The sequence below is a fragment of the Sander lucioperca genome, chromosome 2 (genome assembly GCF_008315115.2).
Source record: "Sander lucioperca isolate FBNREF2018 chromosome 2, SLUC_FBN_1.2, whole genome shotgun sequence".
Taxonomy (NCBI): domain Eukaryota; kingdom Metazoa; phylum Chordata; class Actinopteri; order Perciformes; family Percidae; genus Sander; species Sander lucioperca.
The window spans coordinates 24,831,226-24,857,829 of NC_050174.1; positions in this window are offsets into that span (position 1 = coordinate 24,831,226).

Consider the following 26,604-nt stretch of genomic DNA (forward strand, 5'->3'; position numbering starts at 1 on the left):
ACTACACTAACATTATGTCTGACATTACGTGTGCAGCAAGCATTTTGTTACCAAGTCAAATGTCCAAATGTCAGTTTTAGGCTAACTATATTTCTGTAGGTTAAGCTAAAGCATTTGACAGTGTGAACTTGTCTTATAGTGGAATGTAGATACATACAAAAACGATAGTATTATGTTAGCTAGTGCCTTAGCTTGCTAAAACATAGCTAACATTAGCTTACTAAAAGCTAACTCTCTGGTAGACGTAGGTTGCTAAAAATAATCCTTTGACATGCTTAAATCTTATGGTTTTAGCTAGCTACAGGCAGTTTGTTAGCGTTTTAACCTCCTTATGGCGTTTTTCCATTACATTATACCTGCTCGACTCTACTCACCTTTTTTGGTTTTCCATTATGAAAAAAGTCCCTGGTACCTGCCAACACGTACTTTTTTTAGTACCACCTCCGTCGAGGTTCCAAGCGAGCTGAGGCGATACCAAAAGTGACGTGAAAACCTGCAGACTACTGATTGGTCGAAGAGAATCGTCACTAATCACTGCGGCATCATTGCTAGCGACAGACTGGGGTGTCCTGAACAAACCCGCCATTTTTAAATAGTTTAGCCAGCTGTGTTTTTTTTGTGAGCTTCTTTTGAAACTAAATTTGTCTTCTGGCTGTGGCAACAGCCACATGCCGAGAGTCAAAAACAACACACCTTCGACGTGTGTCACGTTAGGTCACAGCAGTTTCCTGCGGCGTCGCTATGACGACCAGCCACGCTCGCCTCACGCATGAGGCGGTACTAAATCTGCAATGGAAAATGGAGGACTGGGCAACGCGGTCGAGCCGAGTAGAGCAGGGGCCCGTTTCAGGAAGGAGGTTTAACAAACTCTGAGTCTAACCCTGATGTCTGAGTTGATTTACCCTGAGATGGGGAACACTGAGTTTTCAGTTTCAGAACAGCTGATATGAGTTGGTTCAATCAACTCAGAGTAGGTTCACGCGTGTGCACCACCACAATAAAAAGGCAGCATAAATGGAGCCATGATACTACGATTCACCATGGTAACAACCACAAACAAACGGGTTGGCGGAAATACTCATGCGCACATACAGCGAGCGAAAGCAACACAGCGGCTGCTGCAAAAGAGCGAGAATTTGCGTGGGAGAAAATTGCTGCTAGAGTAAATGTGTATATTCCAATATAGTGTATATCATATTTAATCATAAGTATAGCCTAATATTACTGGTGAAATGGTATTGAACCTATAATCTATTTAATTTAGGTGCAATACTGCGGGCGAAAAAGTACTAGGCCTACTAATCCCATTCTGAGGCTGCAGCACCATCATTAACAGAATTATAGGTAACACTTTACAATAAGGTACACAAAAAAATAGGTAGTTAATGATTAGTTACTGTTTTGGAAAGAGTAACAAATGATTACTGTTTTTCAGAAGGGTAGTTACTGTTTTTTGAAAGAATAACGAATGACTTGTTACTCTTTCAAAAAAACAGTAACTACCCTTCTGAAAAACAGTAACTAATCATTCGTTACTCTTTCAAAAACAGTAACTAATCATTAACTACCTATTTTTTGTGTACCTTATTGTAAAGTGTTACCGAATTAATAATTCATAATCTTTTATTTCAAAGGGTTTACATCATTCACCTGCAATACTGTGGAAGTCCTTTTTAATGGCTCTTACTGGTTCGTGTCCAGGGAACACTACAAAAACGTTTAAAACACGTTTCAGAGCGAGTCACACTCACACTTCTGACGGCGCTTTGCTATACAGTGGCTTTACTAAATTGCTCCGCATCACCTATATTGTAAAGAAAACTGCTGTTTGCAAAAAAACGTAATGTGACACAAATAATCTGCTGGGATGTAAGAGCATGTCCACGATGGGTGATGTTAGAGATATGAGGACGGATAAGGTTATGTAAGCTACATAACTGATAGACTGGGAAGAAAAACGATACAGCTCAAATAGGAAGTTATCTGGAAATTAAAACGTGTCGGGGCCTCAATATCATCTCCCGATCTTCTTCATCAATGGGATCATCGACAAAAGGAAATGCCATCTTTTATAGTCTGCCTAACATGGTTAATAAACCAACACGTTTTTTTATTCATACCGATAACAAACTGCGCTAAAATGCGTCTGATACAGACTGAATGAATGAATGAGCAAATGAAAGAGCGCTGTGTCAGAGGGAGGAGACTGAGAGAAACTTGAGGTTTATTGAAGAAAACCTGTTCCCGACCAGATTAGGTTCACAGGCTCAGTTACCATAGTATTTGACTCTGAGGTGAAGTTACCATAGTAACTGACTCTGAGTTACCTCTCTTTCTGAAACAGAAAACCCAGAGTTTCCCTCATCTCAGGGTTAACAAACTCAGAGTTTTCACTAAACCTGCTTTCTGAAACGGACCCCTGGTACTAGCATTGGGTAAGCGCCATTATTTGCATATTGTGGCGCAGACTGTTTTCCCCTCCGGTTGGCGTGGTTTTCAGTGTATGGCGCGAGGCGCTCTCTGTCTCTATTGTGTGCAACATTTTTGTGATGATAGCATCCTTGAAATGTATTTGTAACAGTATATTTTTTACATAAAAAATCTGTATAGCAAACTTTAGATAAGCATTTCTGTATAACAGACATTACTGTATCGGTTTGCGGACTTTATAATTCTTCTCTACTTGTGCTACTGTAATTGCAAAAATTACATTTAAGCATGATTCTTAATATTATTGTTTTATTTTTTTCTCTGTTTCTCTCGCAATGCTAAAAGGGAGTTTATCTCATTCCCACATGGAGATTCTGATGTTCACTAAACTAAAGTGGAGTTAGAAAGTCTGGAGCTGAATGTGTACAGCCTTAGTGATTCAGGGAAAGAATGCAAAAACACACATACACCAATAACCTCCTCATCAGTTCTACAACCTAACCAAAGCCCATATTCTGAGCTTTCCAGTTCTCTACAAGCCAGGAAGACGAGCTCGGAAAACAGAGGGACGAAGAGATGTTTTGTGTACCACCGCCCAAACCTCAGACTCGACTCTTGGACATGACCGACAGCATCCGTCACACCTGCACCATGTCTTTATTTTGTTTCACTTTCCTATTTTCCAAAACCTACACCTGCTGCACCGAAATACTTCCACCACACTACTGTTACACTACATTTTAGCAAATACCATTATACCGTTATTACCACTTGTGGGCACAGAAGCCGCCATTTAAGAATAGTATAGGTTCTTTAAGGCAAAAATTACAAATTGGTAGTTTGGGTCTTTTATTTTAGCTATGTTCTACTCCAGTGCAGAGAACCCTTTTTGTCTGCTGCCCTTAAGCACAGAAACTACCGATTTACATAAGTTTAATGGGTGAAACAAGTCCGAGAAGGTCATCCTATCCAAATTATTTCCGCAGCCCTCACCTATATTCTTGACCCTTTGAGATTTGGAGCGGAGAAAAGCGGGACAATCTGTACAGAAACCACCATGAACTTCCCCCCCTAATGTTTTTTAATGAACAGAATCTAGCTCAAACTCTGTCTTCTCATTATTTTTGCATCGCATGGGAGCGATCATACTGCATATTTTAGTCAGAGTATATTTTAAATGTCCCCTGACATACAGATACATTTTTCCCTTTATCTAAATAGATGCACACATAAGATATTGAGAGACATTACAAAAAGTTGAGCTTATTGCATGTTAAGTGCTTTTGTGCAGGCACTTTCAGACTAACACATGAACAACTCACAGTAGGACACTGAAGACAACATTCCCATCCGGCCAGCTTGCAATATGTGAAGCCTCTACTCAGCAGGTTTAGCACACGTTTTTATTAGAGTAAGTGCTGTTGTCAGTCTGTCAGGGTCAAGTGTTGTTTACAAATCATCAAAATTAGATTGCACCTCAATAAAGCTGCCTTTTGTTGGCCACTTGTGAATATGCAATTGCAGGTCAAAGCAAGGTGACATAGTATAGGGTATTCATCAATGATTGGCCCACAGAAGGGTTGTGTACTTCAGGCTTACAGTATTATACTACAGTGCGTAGCTGAATAGGACATTTTACAACTTTTATCCCACCCCTGCTGGTCATATTTTAATGTAAACATTTCAAACACTTTTCCTAGTTGAAGTGAAAGAAGTTCCCGAGCCGTGATCCTGAGGGCTGCGACTGAGAGTTCATTAAATGCGATGATGTCGTCATCCGGCGGACTTTCAGGAAATGCGTCGGGCAAAGGGAAAGGGTTTGGCTCACAGTCTGTCATGGAGAGTAATGGCATGTCAGAATGCTGAGAGGAAACTCCTAATGGTGTACACTTCAATATTTAATGCCTTCGTTCTGGCCCTTTCTGTTTTCTGCTGAGGGCAGTTATGAATGGAGGCTCCATATTTCACGGCAATAAGAGTTATTGTAATGGTGAGCGGAACAGTAGCTCAATGGGAGTGTGTTTTGGGACAGAGTTATGGTGATTTACGGCTGCTTGCTGTGGTCGTAGGCCGCTGTGTCTGTCCTGCAAAGGAAGAATTGGAAAGAATGAAAGACAGTTATCAGGACTCATAATTGGTAGTTGAGTCCATGTCATCCATAGGGTTGTAGAGTAAAAACAGAAAACAGAAGACGAGCCTGTGATTGGAGGAGGCAATGCTATCTCTGTCCAGGGGTGGAGCAAGAGGTGGATAGCTTCGAGGGCCCTAGCCCCAAATGTTTTCTCAAAAAACCCAAAACATTTAGGCTGACTTTACTCTCTTTCAGAGGCTGTAGTGGGCTCTGTTTTGAATCTAGAACAAAAATAAATATATTGGTATCATATAAAACTAGACAATCTAAGGAATCCATTGGTTCCATGTTGTGCTAGCTCCTTGGGAACGGGCAGAAATAATGCTCCAAAGTTAGGTAACATTTTGGAAAAACTGGCATTTAAAGGGTCCCCCTGACCTCCCATCCCATCATATCTGAATAAAAATGGGTTCTATGGGTACCCAAAAGTCTCCCATTTACAGATAACCCCACTTTATGATAATCCCATGCAGTATTTCCATGACAACTATGATGTTTTTCCCAGATGATGTACCGATTTATATTATCAAATGTCTTGAAAAATAATGGAAATTACTGCCGTAAATGGGGAAAAAAACATGCCCCGGGCCTCCTTAAGTTTCGGCTGAGCCATGAATGTTTACAACATCTGGCTCCACCCCTGTCTCTGTCTGTGACCAGGCCAGCACACATTCAAGACGTGGAAAAAAAAGAAGAAATTGCAAGTATTGCATACTAATATGAAAGCACACACTGCTGCCCACACACACGCAACACTTTGTCAGCACTTTCCAGTTCTCAAGGTTAGGCCCCATCATCCAGATGGGACTGGGAATAAAAAATTATCCATCTCACATCTCAAGTTATTTAATGTAGAAGACATACAATTGGATTTTTGTGAAATGGTTTGAAAATATGTGCCGCTGGGCTGTGACCTTTTCACTTGTTCAATTCAACTGTCGTCTTGCTACTTTACATTGAAACAAGTGGAGCAATGTGCCTCACATTGTTACGTGCCACATGAGACAATAGTGGAAATAATTGAAATTATTTCAGCCCACAGTCAGGATTTAAACACTGAAAAGAGGATTAAATGTCTTGTTCAAGTAGACGACTGTGAGGGAGGGTGGAACAGTAAGAGAGGAGGGAAGGATATCCTGCCAGCGCTGGGTGACATTTGACCCGGGATATCCCACTTAAGATACCAGTCTACTCTCACCGTGCCAAGGTCATGGCACTTCCCCTGCTGTTGTACTGTGCCAAGGCCTACTTTTGATAACACCACACTGTAACTGCAAAATCAGTATTTGTGGTACTTCACTGTCACATGGTGTCATCGTTTTCCCTGCCGGTCGGGGCCTTCACTGGGGAGGTTTATCAGGGTTTCTGCGGGGTCTTCAAAAAAGTCTAACATTTCAAAATCAAAATGTTAGGCCTAAAAAAGTCTAAAATTCAAACAAAAAGTATTGTGTTCTAGGTCTTAAATCATTTTAAACAGCTCTTCATTTTCCTACGTCCATGCAACGCTACCTCTAATGCTCGTTTTTTTAAATTCTGTGGTGTTGTAGTTATTTCTTTTGCTAGTCCAAATATAATTTTGCTGTATTACGACTACAAATGAGACCAACATGCAACTTTTATTGCAGCCAATCAGCTTTCGTGTTATTGGCGCGAGTCTCTTTTGGATTGTACCACAGACATTAAACAGATTTTATCCGTCGACTATGGGGAAGTGCAGGTTTAGCGATACTTGACTTGAAAAGTTGAATTTAGGGCTTAGTTGATGTTGTGATAAAGGTCTTAAATTTCATTCATAATGGTCTTAAAAAGGTCTTAAAAAGCCTTAAATTTGACTTGGTGAAACCTGCAGAAACTCTATTTATGCTATCCCCTCAGATCCCACTTCCTTCTGTGCAGAATCACATGTCACACATTCTGCATTTAACACGTGTAGAAATAGAAAATGTCAGCCTACGAGTTACACATTTACTAGTCTCGCTTTGCCAGACCTTCCTGAGGGTCGACACAACATTCTGGGATAGGAGAAAAACGTGCTTTGGTTTATTGGTATTTCTTTAAACCAATCACAATCGTCTTGGGCGGTGTTAGGCACCGGGAAAAGCTGCGATGCCGCTGCAAAAAAGCTTCGGGAAGGAACTTGTTTTGGTGGAACGTTCAAAAGTTTTTTTAGGACGTTTTCACACCTGAAAGTCCGAATCAAGGTCCGGACCAAGGTTCATGTTTTTGTTACATTGTATACATTTGATCCGGTAAGTTTTGGTTTCACACTGCAGTTATGCAAGCGCACTAAAGATCTATACGTGACAAAACTACGTCCTGCCGTCATCACATACGTGAGATGCGTCTCCAGATACTTATAATTGATTGGTTTGTAGACGGACTTCCCCGTCCTCTCGTCTCTTCTCTCTGTGTCGGAGTTTTTTCAACTAACTGCTGCTCTCCCCTACTGCCTCTTTTAGTTTTGTTGTGATGTTGAGAAGCGAGACACGGGAACTTTCTTTCTGGAACATTTATTCAGAGACAAACGGAAACCTACACTGTATATTTACTACCACTTAACAAGTAAACTGCTGATGTATTCTCTGCTCTGATAGCCGACAGCTGTCTGCTCTGAGCACATTCACCGTCACTCACTCTCTCATGTAGCCTACACACTAAGCACTGAGCTGTTCCTTAAAGGAGCGTCCTTGTAACGCAAGGAGAGCCAGCCAGAGCTTCTTGTATTTGATCCGAAAGTCCGAACCATCCAAAAAATGCTTTCACACTATAAACGAACCGGACCATGGTCCGGACCGAGACCACCTCTTTTTATCCGACCAAAATTTGGTCTTTTGATCCGGACCGTGGTCCGGGGGAGGTTTCACACCTTGGTTCGGCTCAAACTGAAAAGTCCGAAAGTCCGGACCAAATGAGATAGGTGTGAAAACACCCTTAGTCGTGCGACAGAAAACTCAGATTGGACAGGTAGTCTAGTTAGCTGTCTGGATTTACCCTGCAGAGATCTGAGGAGCAGTTAACCATAGTCCTCAGAAATCCACCAGAGTTTAAAATGCCAACACAAAGAAAGCCCAAGGCAACCGATATCGGGCCTAAATGAGTGAAATCCAGCGGAATTTCCATCAGCAATGGAGCAACCTCGGAAGTGGAACGTCAAGGATATAGACTAGGCATTTACCGACCATCAGCAGCTGGCTTAACGCAGCTAACTCCACGCAGCTCTCCACAAGTCCAGTCCAGTCAAGGTGAAGTCCAGTGAAGCCATTGGGTTACACACCCTCCAACTCTGAACAAAACCTAGCTGGTAAAGTTTCGTCACTGCGTCTTGCATGGTTATTGGGCCAGGTGCGTTAGGGTCCCTTCCCTACTTTCTACCCCCTTACTTCCGGGGCACTTGTCCCCCCCACCACCATCTCCGAACTCAGCTATCATTTTGATCTCAACTACACCTGTACAGTTTCATGACTGCATATTGCACATATTGCACGGTTGTGACACTGTTGCCGTGACAAAAACTGTCCTCAGACAGACAGACGGAAAGATGAATTTGAGTGAATTTCAAATTGTAATTGTGCATACTACTCATTTCTTCCCAAAACAGTAAGTGACCATTTTGATTGGCTTACCAACTGAATTAGTTCTTGGTCAGATGAAGTAAAAGTTGTGTTTGTTTTTTTTTAATTATATTTGGACAGATATTTTAACCATGTCAACTTGAAAAAAGAGAAATGTATCATTTATTTGTAATACAAATAATAAACAAATGTGTACAATGTATCTTTATTTATTTACATAGCACATTTAAAACAGCATAAGCGGACCCAAAGTGCTTTACAACCAGGGCAGATGGGGATACATAGATAAACAACAGCTGGCTACATTAATAAAAAAGTACATAACAAACACAACACCACAGAATGTAATACAAAACAACTTGCATGGTAAGACCAACGTAAAAAAAGAAAGACGTTAGAAGAGTGAATTAAATCAGCAATGGCTTAAAAATCAGTATAGGGAATATGTGAAGACATGTATGTCATGTAAGAAAAAGGGGCAGACTAAGGTCAGTTACAACAAAAACAAAGATGGACCCCAGAGCTTCTGTTGAGGTTGAAAATACTCATACAAATTTGATGGGCCAGAGCTTGACGTTTTAGCCTGCCAGTTGCCAAAAGGATGGGAATGGGCAAGGGTAAAGAGGGATAATGTGCCAAGGCAAGAAACTGAGTTGTGGTGTGAAGTGGTGAGGGACTAGCATTAGCCTATGTAGCTACTTACGAAAGACAGTAGCCGAAATTCTAGCTGAATATTTGCTTGCTCTGTAACAACCATCTTTGCTAGCAGCAGTAGAAGCAAATACACTTATTCATACATCTAGTTTCTTTTCAAATTACAATTTTGTAGAAATCCTACATGCACCATGCTCTCTCAGCCTTAAGAGGAAATATATTTCATATCTTTCATGTCTATATGTGTAACAAGTTATCTTATTTTTATTCAAAGGCTGCTTCATGTTGGCTTCAACCAAGAGTCGTCTGTAATATCTATCAGGGGCATCTATATTTTATTTGGAACATCTATTTTTCATTATAAAGAAAGGGCTATGTGACCCAAAGGTATTGTTGTTTTGGCTCAGTAAAGGTGTTTGGAGAAAACATCACACTGGACCCTTTCACCTGCATCTGGTTGGCAGAAGGTTTAGGCTAGGGAAACAGATTAGTCTTCATATTTGGGTTGTGCTGCCAGGCAATCTTCCCTTGTTGTGAGTTTAAAATGTAATCCTCTTTAGATATGCAACATGGCCTGGAAAAAAACAAAACAGATAATAGGCACAAGTAAAGCTGCGTTCATCCCTATCACCAAGTTATTTCTTCACATATTAAGCGATATTTCAATTGTTTGTTGCCTTAGGAGTATGGCAGATCCACTTGTTTGACGACTTGTTGAATTATACTAAAAAAGCGGTAACATGCTCCTACCTTATTCCCCTTGCACATAAAGAGTGGGCTAAATGATATGTGATTGCATTGCTTGTTAGGAGTTGGCAGCATAGCGTTTGAGTTGGGAATTGGATGAACTGCTGGAAGTGGGTGTGTAGTGCTTCTCTCAGCTCGCTGTGACGCTGATCATGTGTTAAAAGCAGCTTAGCTAAGCTCTTTAGACTGATGATTACTATCATGCCTGCAAGTCATTGTGCAAGATCAGATTCCAGTTTTTAGGAACTATCGAACTGCCCTACAAGATCTAGTTGCTGAGAGAGAAGATGAGATTATAAACATATGGCCAGTGTGTGTGTGTGTGTGCGCGCTCCACATTTTCACTCAGTGTGCAGTTTCTTTCCAAATATAGCCCCTCTGCTGTTAGAACAAAGACTACAATACCTACTCTGACAAATTGATTGCTGGCATGACAATTAAACCTTATTATGGAACGTCATTAAAGTTAATTAGCTGAAGCATCTTCAGATCTTTACTTGCAAAATAATGACACTTTGATGAAACAGTTTGAGGATTTAGAGAGACACTTAATGAAATTTACTTCACAATTAATTACTTTCACATTTTGAAAACTCCCAGGTCATAAATGTAATGGTGGGTTAAATGTGGGTAATATATGCGCATTCAAACAGGAAAAACTGAGAATGTGTAGCAAATTCAAGATACATAATAATGGTATTCTACATGCAGACTATATTTTAAATGTGAGAGGCAGGTGTTTGAAATATCAGCATGCCTACCAGTTAAAGGGCTGACATTTTGGGAAATTTGCTTGTTTGCTTTCTACAGAGAATTAGATGAGGAGATTGATACTACTCTCACAATATACAGTAAATATGAAGCCAGCTGTTGGTTAGCCTAGCTTAGTATTAAGATTTAGGAGACAGTTGTTTTGGGAGTAAACATCAAGCGTGTTTCTGGAATCAAAATCTGCCTACCGGCATCTCTAAAGCTCTAAGGCGCCCGCCATAAGATGACGTCACCACGGCTGTCGTTTCCAGCGCGAATCCAAAAGCGAATGTTTTTAACTACGCACCCACTGCGTGCGCTGCGCTTTCAGTTCAGCGTGGTCAGCTGGGAAGAGCTGGTTCGTCTGTACAATTCTTCATGTGCAGACCACAGGGAGTAAAACAGCTTTAAATATGTGTTCAGAGAGAGACACCACACTGGGAGAAGAAGAAACATTTTGCTGGAGTGTGAAAAAACATGAGAGATTGTTTTGTCAAAGGAGTATTCTTCACAGAGTTACAGGCAGACAGTCATTTCGATTAGGAGATAAATGACAGTCACGTTAATGATTAGAGTAGAGAAATGTAATGTTTTGCGACATGTCGGTGTTTAACATGAATGTGTTTACTACTGTTGCCAGGCAGTCTGCTTCCCTTCACTTCCGGTCTTTTCTTCTCTACTACTTCTTGCTTATTTACAGATTATTTGTCTGTACGCCCTCTGGTTTTTGGGAGAATACTGCAATGAACAATGCATTGAACATAAACGTCTCTGTGAAAGCTCGTAGCGCAGCTCACGCACTGTGTTGCACTCAAGTGTACCCGACGCTTCAAGCTCACTTATTAGCAAATTTAAAAAAAAGTAAATTGCAGTGTTACGGGGGTCATGTGCCGGATTGTTTCTTGACTGGGTGCAGTAAATTCCTAGATGGCTCCACCCAATGCCTGGTAACCTCAGAGTGATGACAAAACTCCAGGAAATCACTGCACTCGGTTAAGAAATACTTAACACAACGCATAAACCCCTGTGAAAAAAACCACTGTGCCGATTAAATAAACAAGATCATGTTATAGTAATGAGTGAGCTGTAGTTGCTGGTGCTGTTAGGTGGATTTTTCCCCTATTTGACAGAGCCAGGCTGTTCCCCCCCTGTTTCCAGTATTTGTGCTAAGCTAAGCAGCTGCTAGCTGTAGCATCATTGACAGACATGTGAGTGGCATCAATCTTCCCAACTCTGCAGGAAAGTGACTCAGTGTATTTCCCAAAAATGTTTAACTATTCCTTTAACATGCAGCATGTACAGCCTATGCATTAAAACACAGATTCCATATTGGCTGGATTTGTATTGTGAGTGAAACAGCTGAGAGTAGGTGAGGTGGTATCAAGTCCGGAAAGCAAGACTTCCTCCAAATCAATTCCTGGAAGCTCAGACTGACAAAGACAGGAAGCCAAAATGTGACGCATAGGGGGAGGGGGGGGAGGGAGGAAGAATGGCCATGGAAGCATAAGGTATAGAGATGTAAGATAGGATAGAAAGGGTGATTGAAAGATGTTTGGCTGATAAACAGTAGTGAATAGAAAGATGGATGGACAAAGTTTGTGTGTCAGAAACATAGACTGTAAAAATAGTGGACATAGCAGCTGTGACATCACCCATCGGTTTGTGGACTACCGTTTTAAAGCCTCAAGTTTGGCAATTTGGCTGTTGCCATCTTGGTTTTTGAAACCGGACGTAGACAAATGTTTGGACGAGAGGGTGGAGCTTGGGATGATGACGTCCATTAATCTGCAAGGATGGCAGTAGGCTACACACAAAATTGGCAATCTTTTCCTTAAGTTACCAGCTAACGCTAGTGGTAGCTAGCTAACTTGGTTGGCAGAACTCAAGACATTTTTACGTGACCAAAATGTTACAATCAACTTTGACGAAGTGAAAACACCCAGAGAGAGGGTCAAAGTTTAAGACAGAAACATGGACAACACCCAAAAACAAGTTCATGGCTATTTTAATGTACACAGTGCCATGGTTAGCATTGCTAAGCCTCTGTCCTGATTGACAGGTCGGCGTGTAGCCACGCTAAAGCAGTCACTGCATTATTGTTGATTTAGTGATTTACAAAATGATCATGCTCTATTGAAGAAGATTGAAACTTGCCATTGAAACCATAAAGTCATTATGAAAATGTTTATTAAGGTAATAAATCAAGTGAGAAGTAGGCTCATTTCCCCATAGACTTCTATAGAAACAGACTTCTTCTTTGACCAGTGAAGTCGCCCCCTGCTGTAAAATTAGATAGAATGCAGGTTTAAGGCACTTCTGCATTGGCTTCACTTTTCAGACCCGGAAGCTGTGTCTATAATTTTTTACAGTGTATGGTGACAAAGCTGGGAAAAGATTGAGAACAGAGTTTTTGGGGAAGTGAATAAAGAGTACACAGGCAGGAAAGATAAGGGAGTTCAGGGTAAAGGTGAAAAAGAGGAAATGGAGGGAAGTCAGCGGGGATACAAAACAATAGTCAAGAAGGTGAAGATGGACACAAGATGAAAAGGGGAGATAGAAATGATGGAAAGAAATGATGAGGGTTAAATAGAGGAAGCTGAAGAAAGTGAAAGAAAATGTTATGATTAACCTTATGCCTTTACAGCATGCCACTAGGCCCTGCAGTATCCAAGGATGATGGAGTTCAACCACTAGACCTGAAACTTAACCTTGGGCTGTCTCATTTCTGATCTGGAGTATGTATAAAAAAAGCAAAACCGAGAAACTAATGCAGTGCAGAAGTATGAGATATTTATATTCACTCGATAAGCCTCATCAACAGGAATGGGAGACAGATGCCTGCACGCTGCTTTGTCTTTCTGTTTCCAGGGTTGCGCTGCCAGTTCTAGTGTCCCCGGTGGAATCGCAAAGGTCACATTCACACACAAGCAAACACACACACACACACACACACACAGACACGCATCCACAAACGTTCACAGAGACATGACTTTTCTTAAGTTAGATGAAATCCACATTCTGCAGGATTCTGAAGGATGGGACTGGCACAGGTTCAATAAGACCTGAACCAGTCAAGTTTGGGATTAGTTTCCACTGGGTGGGTAATAATTATTTAAAAACATATTTGTCATGATTTTAAAGTAAAATGCCTAAAAATTGCTATTCCGTTGTTAAGAAATCTACTTGGAAAATGCAGTGTTTTATTGGTTACCTCATGCTGGGCCAATACAGTAGGAATTAATTGCAATTCCTGTCAATACAACCATCACAGATTGTTAAAACAATCTCTCCCCTGCTGGTCTTATCTGATGAAATTGCCATTAACTTTTTAGCTGAAATCCAACTTTTTGAATGATCTCAACTTGTGTCTTGACCCAATATTCTTTTCTAAAATGAAATACAGAACACTTAATAAGGAAAATAGGATGGATGATTTTCAGTGTTGGCAGATTGGTATCACAATGTCATACTAGTCGAGTATACTGTACTTACACTTGCACAAATATAATGGAATCATGCATAATAAATAATAAATACATTTTACCGCAGCTCATGAAAATTGTCAACCAACCAGGGCTCTGATTGAAAGATTATTGGCCAATCACATACAGGTAGACTACACAAAAACTGTTGTACAGATGGGACCATATCAAGTCCAAGCACTGATAAGTTAACATTGTCAATTGAAACAATCATTTCTTGCAGACAGATGTTTTTTTTTGTGTGTATTGAAGCAGTTTAGTTTGAATAGGAAATATCAAATTGTGCTAACCTAAGCAACATGTTGTGTTCTTTTTGTGAAATATAATTAAACATCTTCCCAGTTTACATTATCATTAAACAGCATTGGCCATTTTAATGTAATGTAAACAGGTCATGTATTAGCAAGCTAATATTAGTTTTGTCAGTTGGTTCAGCTAGCTATGTGATATGTTAGACTTGGCAGTTACTGTGTATATATTTAGTAGCAACACATATTTGCATAAGAAGTAGTTGTGTTGTGTAATACGTTTTAATATAGTGATTCATACAGCTCAGAAGAGCTGGTGCCACCGGCACCTGATGTGCCCATGTAATGTTGAGTGAGTCCAAATCAGATTTCAGTCCCACTGGAAATGCGCACTGCTCAGAAATACTTGATCAAAATGCAGCAGTCGCATGCATGTCAAATAATTTGAAAACCAAAGCTTGATACATATTGTCCTCCAGGGCGTTGTGCTGGTTGACACTGTCTGCCATGTTCGATTAGTGATTTTGAGCAATATCTTACACTTAATCATAAATTTCTCAAAAGTATTTAGCCTGCAACTACAGGAAACATAGGCTTAGGTTTGTACAGTAAACACAACCACCAAACTAAATGATGATGATCATGCCTGTAAGCACATTTATTACAAGCCCTCGTTTTCAGTATTCATTCATGCCACTTAACAGGCACCAACTAACCCAGAAAGAAAATTGTATTTTCAGTGGAAAAGCCCTTCAATTGTTATTCAACCATGTCAATGACTTCCCCCCTCAACCTGAGAGGGCCCCAATTATCCAGCAATTTCCAGCACACTTGTAGTCTGATAATTCTAGTCCTGTCCACAGAGAGTCCTCTTTGTGTATCATTTGCAGATGATCTCGGTGCCAGTCGATAGTTTTCATTTACTCCTGCTAACATGGAAGCATTTGAGGAGGCTTTTCCTAATTTAAAGTTGCTTCCTGTAGTAATTTGCGTTTCTGCTTGGGCTGTATTTTCTTGATTTTGGCCATCATTGTTTACAATGTGTTTCATCATCTGAGCGCGAGTTTGTTGAAGCGATCCCAGCAATTGACTGTTAGCTAAATCAATCCCCCCCCACACAGGGATTTTCCAATCATCGCTCAGCAGGGCTGTCAAGCTTTGGATTTCTCCTTATTCAGATGTGGTGTGCATGTGGCTGTAGTAAGAGAGACACTGCATTTAGTACGTGTTTTATTTTTTTCTTGGCCTTTCATAATCTAAAACGCAAGAGCAAAAGTTTTCTCTATTTGTTTAATATATTTAAATCAATTTGCTGTAATGTAACCTGCGACCACTAGCATGTCAAGCTAACTAGCGTATACCGAAAGTAGTATTTGAGTGTTTCTTCCAAGGCCAATTAGAGCATAACACTTATTAACTTTATTAGTTTTGGGGTTACGTATTGCATAAAAAAACATTTAGTTTAATGTGGAATATTCCTGAGGCTGTCTAATACACACAATTTTGAGATCAGAAAGAAAAACAAGAATTAAATTAAAGCTGCAAACAGCGATGAACGGGCCCTCACACCTCACCGCATGTCGCGGATCCTGGCACAACGCCAAGTGACTTTGCTGTTTATTTCCGCGGCCATCGGACACCACAAGTACCAGGCCCTGGAGATGATGTATTGCAAATTTTGGATTGCTTGGATTATGTTGCTCTATATTAAGTTTAGACAACACAATACAAATTTTATGTAACTCGGATGATGTATGTCACATGAAGCTGACTTCCTGTTGTCAGCAGGTGGCGCAGTGAGTTTTAGTCAATATTGCCATGTGGATATCCTCAGGCCTAGACTCTTATCAAGCATGAGAAATTTGGGGCAGATTGGACAATGTTGATTCGAGGAACAGCAACTTCCTTTGTTATGGCGTAACAGCAAAATTCGCCACAGCCACGCCGTTCGACGCAGACTCACAAACTTCACAACAAAGCATCATCAAGGTCTTAGGCTTTTTTGACCCTATTTAAGGTGGATCTAGTCAACCAACTAGGAGGAGCACATCAAAATTGTGTTTAGATTGTGCTGACCAATTTTTAAGACAGGCATGTTAAATCTGTAGGAGTTTGTTAAAGTACAACGCCTGCAAATTGTTGAAGACATCAAAAAAATGCACAGTACATTGGCTGACTTCCTGGGATGCTCTAAGAGGCTTTTTTGTCTGGACATGATACATATGCCTACCACATTTTATACATCTGAAAAGCACTGCAGGGGCTACTTCTTTGAAATTTTGTAGGGGGTGCTTTCAAGCCATTTTGTTACACCCAAGCACGAGACCCATAAAATATAAAAAATGTCACTGGTTCTGATGCATTTTGACGCAACTTTAGCCCCTCAAAAAGCCGATTCATTGGGAAAAAAAAGAATAACTGTTGGTGCTCGGGCCCTAACAAATCATGTATCATAATACGTTGTTACTTTATGTTGAATGAATTATTTTTTTTTTAAGATTATTTTTTTGGGCTTTTCCACCTTTAATGGACAGGACAGTTAGGTGATAAAGGGGAAAAAGAGGGGGAAGACACGCAGGAAACCGCCATAGGTCGGACTCGAACCCCAGACCCCCGCGTCGAGGCATAAACCTCTATGTAAATGTGTGCCTGCTCCACCAACCGAGCCAACCCGGCCACTGTTGAATGAATTCTAACTAAGTATTATCAAAATGTAATGCTGCCAATCTTTAAGTTTGTCAATCACAGTCAAGTTTTCTTATGGCAAATGTGGTAATAAGGTCATGTGGTTAATGCTTAATAGCACTTTAATTAACTATAAACTTTATTTCAGATTTACAATGCACCTTACACATATAAGATGCCTTTACAGTCTTATTGTAACACATTTAAGGATTTAAAAACATTTATATTGTGGGATAACTCCAACACACTCCTGCCTGGTATTTGGCATCAGCTAAAAGCAATAAGTAAATTAACAGAGGAGCGTGGCTAATATTTTATTAGCCTATTACCCTGTTTTTCTAATCCCAGTAAAGAGGGGTTTAGTTTGCTTCCTCTAACCTTGTCTCCAGTGAGATGGAAAGACCCGGTCAACTGAGTGTCCAAATGACCAAGAGTAGGAACTGCCTTTCCCCTCTGTGCACTGCTAATGACAAGAAAATAAACACAGGAAACGGCCAGCCCCAGCTCCCTGCAATTAGGTCACCGTCACACATGCTCACACACAAACACACATTGTGCTGCTGACTACATCATTTTGTGAATGGGTACAGTAAAAGCTGCAGCTGTTAGAGGACGGGATTACTGGAGACACAGACAGAAAGACTTGGTCCTCTAGTTTCATGGTGTGGTCCAAGGTATATGGGCTGGTAGCTACTGATATCATGAACATCTTCACAGTTTAACAAAACCACTGAGCTCCATTAGCCTCCAGACAAGCAAACAAACAAATGTGTAACTACAGCACCTGATGGGGAACACTGACTCTATATCTGAGCGCTCCTAAAAACTCAAATATTATTATATACCACTCAATATTCACAACTAAATAAGATACAATCACATTTAAAGTTTCTGTCCAATGTGAGGATTTACTACTTTTCTACTACTGTATTAATATAAATTGATATTTTTAGGTTTGGGTCTTTTGGTTGGCCTTTGAAGACGTCACCATGGGCTCTGAGAAATTGGCAATGAAATAATCAACAGTTGCAGCCCTACTTTATCTTAGTTTTTATTATTATATCATATGGTAACATACATTCTAGCTATACTCTACAGTGAGTTTTATATATATTTTTTAAAGCCAGTGAACACTTGATTTCAAATCCTAAAATTAACAGACTGTCCTCCCTAAAAATACTAGGCCTATAGGTCATCTGTGCATTATTATGAACCATATTTCCGTTTATTGTCGTAGTTATTATGACAGGAGTAACAAGAGCGACAAAGTGCGCGTACGGAGGAGGTTGGGGTGGATGGACGCGTCACATAAACAGGACTTTTGACGTGTCCCGTTTGAAAACCAAAAGTCAATGTTGACTTATTTTAAGTCAAGTATGCAAGTTAAGTAGGTTACATAACGTCTCATACTTATTTGAACCCAAACCATAATCTAGCATGAGTAGTTTTGTTGCCTAAACCTAACCAAGTAGTTTTGTTACAATTCAAAACGTTAACCACATGTTTAAAACTGCGACCATTGTTTCAATCACAGTGCTAACCACATGTTTGTGCGCCTGACGCTGGTATTCTTCAACGGTCACATTGTTTTGGGAGTAATTGGCAAACGAACTGTTTCGTCATTAATGCATGGGGACGTGAAAAATAAATATTCAAAGCAATAATCAAAGTTAAGGTTTGAAAAAAAAACTGCGGGAGGTTTGTGCGATTTGAACATGTTAACCCACAACTGTCATTACATTTGGGTTGAAATGTTGCTAGACTCTCATTGGTGCACGGCACTGTGTGATAACACCTTTTTCAAACTGAGCCCACCCACTTCTAACTGCGAGTAAAGCGCATGTGAGATAACGGTTTAAACCTTGGCAGAAAATTGAAGAAATGTATTGAAGGATAGACACTTAAAGGACAATTCCGGCGCAAAATGAACCTAGGGGTTAATAACACATGTGTACTGAGTCGACCGTTCTCTGGGATATGTTTTCATGCTAATTGAATGTGTCTCTAGCTTGAAACAAGCTAGCGCAAACCGCTGATTAACTTCTAACGCTAGCCTTCGGGGAACTGGTAAAGTAAAAAGAAATCTCTATTTCTATATCACTAACAAGTCTCAAAATAGCACCACACTTCCACGGTAGCATAATGAGGGTCCCTACATGTAAACCGAAGCATTGAGAACTTTGTAAGTGTACAGACAGTTTATTAAAAAGATAGTTTAGAAAGACTGTACCTTCACATATACAGGCAGGCGCCATCTTGTGTCGTGACTGTTTTCCCAAGATGGCGCCAGCCTGTATACGTGAAGGTACAGTCTTTCTAAACTTTCTAAAGACACATTCGATTAGCATGAAAACATATCCCAGAGAAAGATCGACTCGGTACACATGTGTTATTAACCCCTAGGTTCATTTTGCGCCGGAATTGTCCTTTAAGATGAACAATCTCAAGGGGGTCCAAAATGCTGTGTTCATGTAGGACCCCATCACTGATAGTAAAAAGCTGTTACTTAAAATATGAGTATTATAATCCTGATTGTCATTCTGTGCTTCTTGTCAAGAGCCTCTTCAGATAATCAGGTGGAATATTCATAACACCCATATTAGGATCACTATGCCCAGTGCGGCAATGCAGACCATTGCAAACAGGCTCCACTGAGACCAGAGTGAACGTACACTGCAGTACTGTTACCTCCACAGTACTGCCGTGAAACTAGAGGCCAAAGAGAGCGTGAGATAAAGCGAGAGAAAGGGTAGCAACAGCTGGCACCAGGTGCTGCTTCTACCATTGCCTTCATCTCTAAAACCCATGTTTAGATTTGGCACTGTCACTTCGACCATGACTGAGCCTATTTCCCACCAATCAACCAACTCTCACACACACAAACACACACAGACACACACACACACACACACACACACACACACACACACAGACACAAACACACAGACATAAACACACGCAGCGGGTAGGCCAGGCCAGAACAGTTGGGCCAAAGCAGCAGTCTGATAAGCTGTGATAGCGATTAGTCATGTCTAAGGCCAAATGGCCATGTCAGAGATTCAAAGAGGGAAAAAAGAGGAATAGAGGAGGGAAAGAAAATGATAGACCTGTATAAAGGAAAAAGACAGGAGGGATTGATCAGAGAGACAGAACTGTTCCCTGAGAGAGATAATGAGCAAGCCATAGAGGATAGAATAAAATGGAGAGAGAGAGAGGGCTGGGAGGAGGTGGAGAATGAGCGATGAAGTTTAGATGGAGAATAAATAAAGTCAACTTGATCTGTGCGTGTGTGTGTGAGAGAGAGAGGCTGTCAGTTTAATTGATGCAGTGACAGCCTGACCATTTATTTTAATGGTGTTGTTTTGCAGCGCTCCATCACGGCCCGATACGCATCTTATGTCGGACAAGTTGCTACATTTTGTTTGGCAGTGGAGAGAGGGTGAAAGTCAGAGTGACAAAGCAATGTCTGTGTGTGTGTTTGAGTATGCTATCTGCGCGTCTCGGCATCTTTGATCATTCTGGGAAGACAGGAATAAATGTCTTTGTTGATGTGTGGGTGGGAAGGCGGGATAAGCTAGTGTGAGAGTCTGAGTTTTTTCGGCACATGCGCAGTTTTCATGTGTGCTTCAACACGTGTTATACAGTATGTGTGTGTGTGTGTGTGTGTGTGTGTGTGTGTGTGTGTGTGTGTGTGTGTGTGTGTGTGTGTGTTCGCGCGTGTGTGTGTGTGTCTGTCCTTTGCGCTACATCCTGCAGGATGGATTGTTTCCTCATCCCGTTCCTGCTTCGTCTTATTTTAACCCCTGAGCAAGGCTGGACACAGGAAACACACAAATACACAACTGTCCACTTATTTCTCTCTCACACCCACACCCACACACACACACACACACACACACCTACAATTCACCTTGACATGCCCACACAGACCTTCTCTACCACACTGGCAAACCAAAATCTTTTTTTAGATACAAACACACCTCATATGACCAGTCACTCTGTGTGTGTGTGTGTGTGTGTGTGTGTGTGAGAGAGAGAGTGTGTGCAAGATGAGTCAGAGGACCACACAGGGACAGCAGGGTGGTGCTGGTAGCAGGGGGTTGCTGTAACTGTATTATTCTAACCAACCCAATGTGGTCTTCCCTCAATGACAGATCTGCTTTTATCACACACACACACACACACACACACACACACACACACACACACACACACACACACACACAGTGGAAAAAGCCAGGCCAGCTATCGAGGGACCCACCTCCGGCTGCCTCTGCCTGTTTTATTAATGGAGTGCCCTGGCTCTGTCGGCTCCATAATAGCTACTGTGCCCACGGATCTGTCTGTCTCAACACACATACACTCATATTCACAGAGATACACACAGATAGAAAAAGCGATACAGAAATATAGAAATACAATTGTACAATAGGCTGCAAGGACTGATGCTGCCTTGGATAGTGATGCACATAGTTGTACGCTCATGTATACACACAAACACACACACACACACACACACACACGTGCACACCCTTCACAAGCGACAGTCAGGAGGCTGGTTTGTGAGAAGGGAAGCTGAGGAATTTCCCAACCTAAAACATTAGCCCTGTGACAGCTTCATCCAAACCTATGGGCATGACCTTAGCCAACACACACACACACACACACACACACACACACACACACACACACACACAGCATAGCTCTGTGAAATATACAGTAGTCTAGCTTTTTATTGGTTTTGTTCACTGTGCTGTGATATTTAAGCTGTCACCATTGTGACACAATGTCAACAGCAAATATATATTGTTTTTTGCACTAGCATAGGTTGTGGCCTTGATTCATATGAAATGTTGTATACTACATAAGAACTGGTTCCAACTTTCGTAGAATTGGGAAAAAAAGGCTTTTCTAATGCAAAGTGAAGTTTGAAGCTGTGGCTCTTCTGCCAAAATCAGAGTTACGTGTGTGTCAACAGGAGTAATTTTGCAATATAGCAGACAGTAGCTAAAAGTGTAATAACGGCACAAAAATAGTTTCACAGACTACAGTAAGACAGACTTAATAGAAGTCTGTCTACGTGGTTTCAGTCATAATGCTCTCGAATCTGTTATTTATTTACTGTAAGCAGCCAACTCGATAAGAAACGTCACAAAATATGTCTACGTTTATGGGAACCTGAACTATCTACAGTACCTAGACAGACAAACAGACAGACAGTAAATAGACAGACAGACAGACATAATAAAGAGTAAAATGAACATGAAACGTCAAGGAAGTTTCTTTTCTTTTATTGCCTGCTGGGTGGTGTGGGCAGACGGAAGAGCAAGCAAACAACACGGATCTGCAATTTGCAGGTATCAATGAACTTTCCAGCTACAGCAAAAGTTAATCTACTGGCATTAAATAACTACAGCTCTTTCATACATTTCTTCCAGAGCAGCTGTGAACGCATTATATTCTAATGATTGATTGAAATCAGAGTTGATTAAATGTAAACCATACCCTAGCCTAATGATAAACTCCAATCGGCAGCAACCTTGCCATCCTTGCCTCATCCTCCATTAGCCTTTCTCCTAGAGGACTTCTGTCTCCAAACATGGGGCAACAAATGATCAAATGCACCGTAAAACGTCAAAGCTGCTCAGGAGAGGAGTAGGAGGGGCTGGGGGCTTATTAAGAGTTAACCTTCAAGAGCAAATTAGAAACTTTTATTCTGCAGACAAAATGTAGAGGGCGAGAAGGGAGGATAGAGAAAAAAAATGGTGTTATTTTAAAATATGTGTGTGTGGGTGTGTGTGTGTGTGTGTGCATGCGCAGGGTGGGAGGGTTGCAAAGAAGCTCAAAATGACTTTTTAATCACATCATTAAAAGGACTTTGAATTATGAATTTGTCACAATGGATGTCTTTAGGCAGAGGAGCAAAATGAGAGAGGGATATTTTCTTTTTTGGAGAATGAGTACAAGGAGGGCCGTTGCTCTGCAGCCAGTGTATGTGTGTGTGTGTGTGTGTGTGTGTGTGTGTGTGTCTGTGTGTGTGTGTGTGTGTGTGTGTGTGTGGGAGGGTTGTGTGGAGGTGGGGCTCAGTGTATTAAAGCCAAACAAGGATGGCAAATAGACCTAAAAACAGCAGACAATCAAAATTAACCCTAAACCCTAAATTTTCCATAAACCCCTCCCCTGAAGAGCAACTTTATTGTATTACAGGCCTGTCAAGCCTGCCGATAGGTTTGCATGTTGTAGTAGTTGATTAAGCAGTGCATTCATTGTCTCTAAAGTAAGCTGCAAATGTTGGTATGCTAATTAGCTCTACAGTAGTGACCTAACCCCAGTTGACTTCTAGGCAAAGCAGATTTTCATGAGTACATGTTGTGTGGCTGCACGTGTAAGAGCAATAGCCCGGCCAATGTGTGGAAGCTGGTCCTGTCTGAGAGCATCAGTCGTTTTAGCAAACACCCGAAAACTGTTTGTCTCCCATTTCCTGCTGACAGCCAATGTGGATGTCTTTTAACCATGACCGTGATGTTTCCCTCATTGTTACCAAGTGGTTACCATGACAACAAGTTGAATGAAGGTTAGCATAAGTTCAGTCAGGAAGACTATGTCACGCACTCATTCTCATTCCTCTCCCTCTCCCCCTTATCAGCTGATCAGGGGCGCTTACTCTTTTTGCTAAACCAACCAGGTTTAGCCACAATCTCTATCAGCCAATCACATATTTGCTGTCAGTGTTTAAATGGTTTAAAGGTCTGAGCTCACTCCTTTTCATCCATCCAGATCTCACCATCACCACCAGTGTCTAGACTCCATCGGGGGTATCCTACACTATCTATCTATCTATCTATCTATCTATCAATCAATCAATCTTTATTTATATAGCACTTATCATACATGTAAATGTAGTACAAAGTGTATCATACAATGCCCCCCTCCCCACACACACACACACACAGATATACACCATAACACAATATCACCCCCCCCACAGCCCAATCCATCCATCCACCCCTAAATCGACAAAAAAGAATTCATTAAAAACAGAAACCAAGCTGAGGAAGCCATCATAAATGAGGAAACACCGGAGGCATGATACATAAAAACCAAAAGATACTTAAATATATAAATAAATAAAAAGCTCTAAACGTGGCTAATAAGTACATAACCTGTAGCTTGTTAAAAACAATCCATAAAGTATACACATACATAAATATGTAGAATAAAAACAAGTAATACATTTTTTTTTTAAAACACTACTCACGGCTTCTTGGCCCCCTTTAAAATATGTCACAATGGGAATTTGATGACATCACGGTAGGGTCTCTTCTCATTTTTATTGTGCACATGGCAACAAATAGTTGTTCACTCCAAATGAAGTCTCTCATGATTGAAAAGAAGTAGGATTTCTAACCCAAACCTCGATGTTTTTCTAACCGTAACCAGTTAGTTATAAGCGTGAATAATAAGATCAGAAAACTTGTTAATATTTGAAAGCGTTGTTGTTCCGTCGATAGTGACGTCAGATCAAAAAACACCTATATGTGTCGTTCTGCAAGGCATGGACCAATGACGTATTTTGCCTGTCACAATGGCTACTGCTGTTTAGTCATTTTGCGTTTAGCCCCACCTGCCCTGCAGTTGCCCTCAGTCATGCCAGTCGTCTTACTTGTCCGAGTATGTAAGCAGCTAAGCAGCAAAAAGGGTTATGTTATATAAAAAATGTAAGATCATACTTATAATACTAAGACTAACTTTCTCTACACTGCAATACAAGAATGATATGTTTTCAGTGAAAAAAAATTGCAATGAATTTCCAGTTGTACTGTACATGTGCCTCCAGGAAACTGCATAATGTGCCGTGCTAGATCGGAAAGCCTGACAGGCGTAGCAAGGTAGCAACCATGGGGAAGAAATGGATAGAAAGTCCATTAAACTGTTTGATCTGCACAAAACAAATTGTTGTTAGTTCTCATGGTGACAACAGGCATCAGTTCGCTGGGAGGAAAGCGGATCGTCGCAGCTCAGGAGACGTTCTCCAGGAGGAGGGACCAGCAGCCTTTAAACCCAGCCCGCTGTCCGGCTCCTTCTCTGTAACCAATGCAGCATGAAAGCACAGCGGGACCAGCAAGCCAGACAGCCAGCGGATGACTTAGTTGGCTAACATTAGCTTGCTAACTCCACCGTGTGCCGACCTGTCACAGAAAACAATCCACTAACGACCCACTAATCGGGTGATAGCAATGTGCTTTGTGTGGATGAAGCATTCCGTTGTTAAATTTGACTCATTTAGTGGCTGGCTCTCTGCCTCGTAATGTTACTATTCCACTGCTTGTTTGACTGTTACTGCAAAACCTCACCTCTGTGACTTATATATAACAGGAGTTATCTCAGAACACTTTACAGATAGAGTAGGTCTAGACCACATTCTATAATTTACAATGGCCCAACAATTCCCTCTAGGAGCAAGCAATTATTTTTTATTTTTTTTATTTATTTAGTCGGGACAGTGCACATTAATGAACAATCTAACATTTCTGTACAGACTGTAAATGAGCCAGGTTATAGCATAAATGCTAATTTTCACCTGTAGTCCCAAGGGAGGAAAACAACAACATACAAGATAATGCAACACAAAAGAATATAACAATATACAATATCAAACAAGAAACACATTAGCACACATTCAGACAGGTTACATTACATCAATAAAATTTGTCAAAATGATGACATAACTTAACTTTTAAGAAGTTGTTTAAGGTGCTTTTTAAATGTGCAGTATGTTGGACATTCTCTAATGTTTGTTGGGATGCTGTTCCAAAAATGACCTCCTCGGATAGACAGAACAGTTTGTCCAAAGGTAGTTTTTCTATGCGTGATCTCTATATCTCCTCTAAATGAAGTTCTGGTACCATAACCTCTGTCAGACCTTGGTTTAATGTATGTAGAAAGTGAAGGTGGGGCAAGTCCACGAAAAACTTTATAAATTAAACAACTATTTTTAAAATGGACAAAATTTTCGAAATTGAGCATATTGTATTTTCCCAAAATATTACACTGATGGAATGACAGAGGTATTTGATCAAGTATTTTTTGGTGCGACAGTGGCGAGGAAAAACTTCCTTTTAATAGGCAGAAACCTCGGACAGACCTTGACTTTTGGTGGGCAGCCATCTGCCGCTGCCGGTGGGACACAGATACACTGACACAGATATACAGAAATATGATTCATAACATTTATAGCAGTTGGTATGATGAACAGTGGCAATTATAGTACCAATAAATATAATAGAACTAAGACTAGACAGCGTAGCAGGGCGTCGAGCAGGACCACGGCAGCAGCTGCAACGATTTAGGTGCCAATCCAAGGAAAACTGCGAGGCAAGAAAACATAAGGACTCCGGTTTATACGGAAGTGTATACGTTGCCATGGCAATGGTACACATAAAAATGGCTGCCTCTCTGACCATTCTGCTACGTTGATTTGAATGGGAATGGCCTTTCTATCCATTTTATTTCTATGGTAGCAACAGTTACTAAGTGGGGGCGGGGCTTGTTGATCTGGTGAAGGAAGGTGAAAAAATGTGCAGAAAAAATATATATAAAAAAAGGAGGCAAGAAAAAACAAAAGGTGCTCACATTTGGTCTTTTCATAGTGCTTACTTCCTGATTGAAGTGGTAACAATTAACCATTGAGGTGATTGGCCAGGTGCTGCATATATTGGCCAATCAGCTCATGTAGTGTCATTTTCAATGGCAGTGTTTTGAAATGGTAAACATGTCACTTTATGTTAGATTGTTGTGTCTTATGTAGAGAACCGTGTTCAGTGCATTTACAGTTTTTCTCATTTGCTAAAACACAATTACTGAAAATTGCTCCATTTTCTGAAAACATTAAACACAAAACCTCA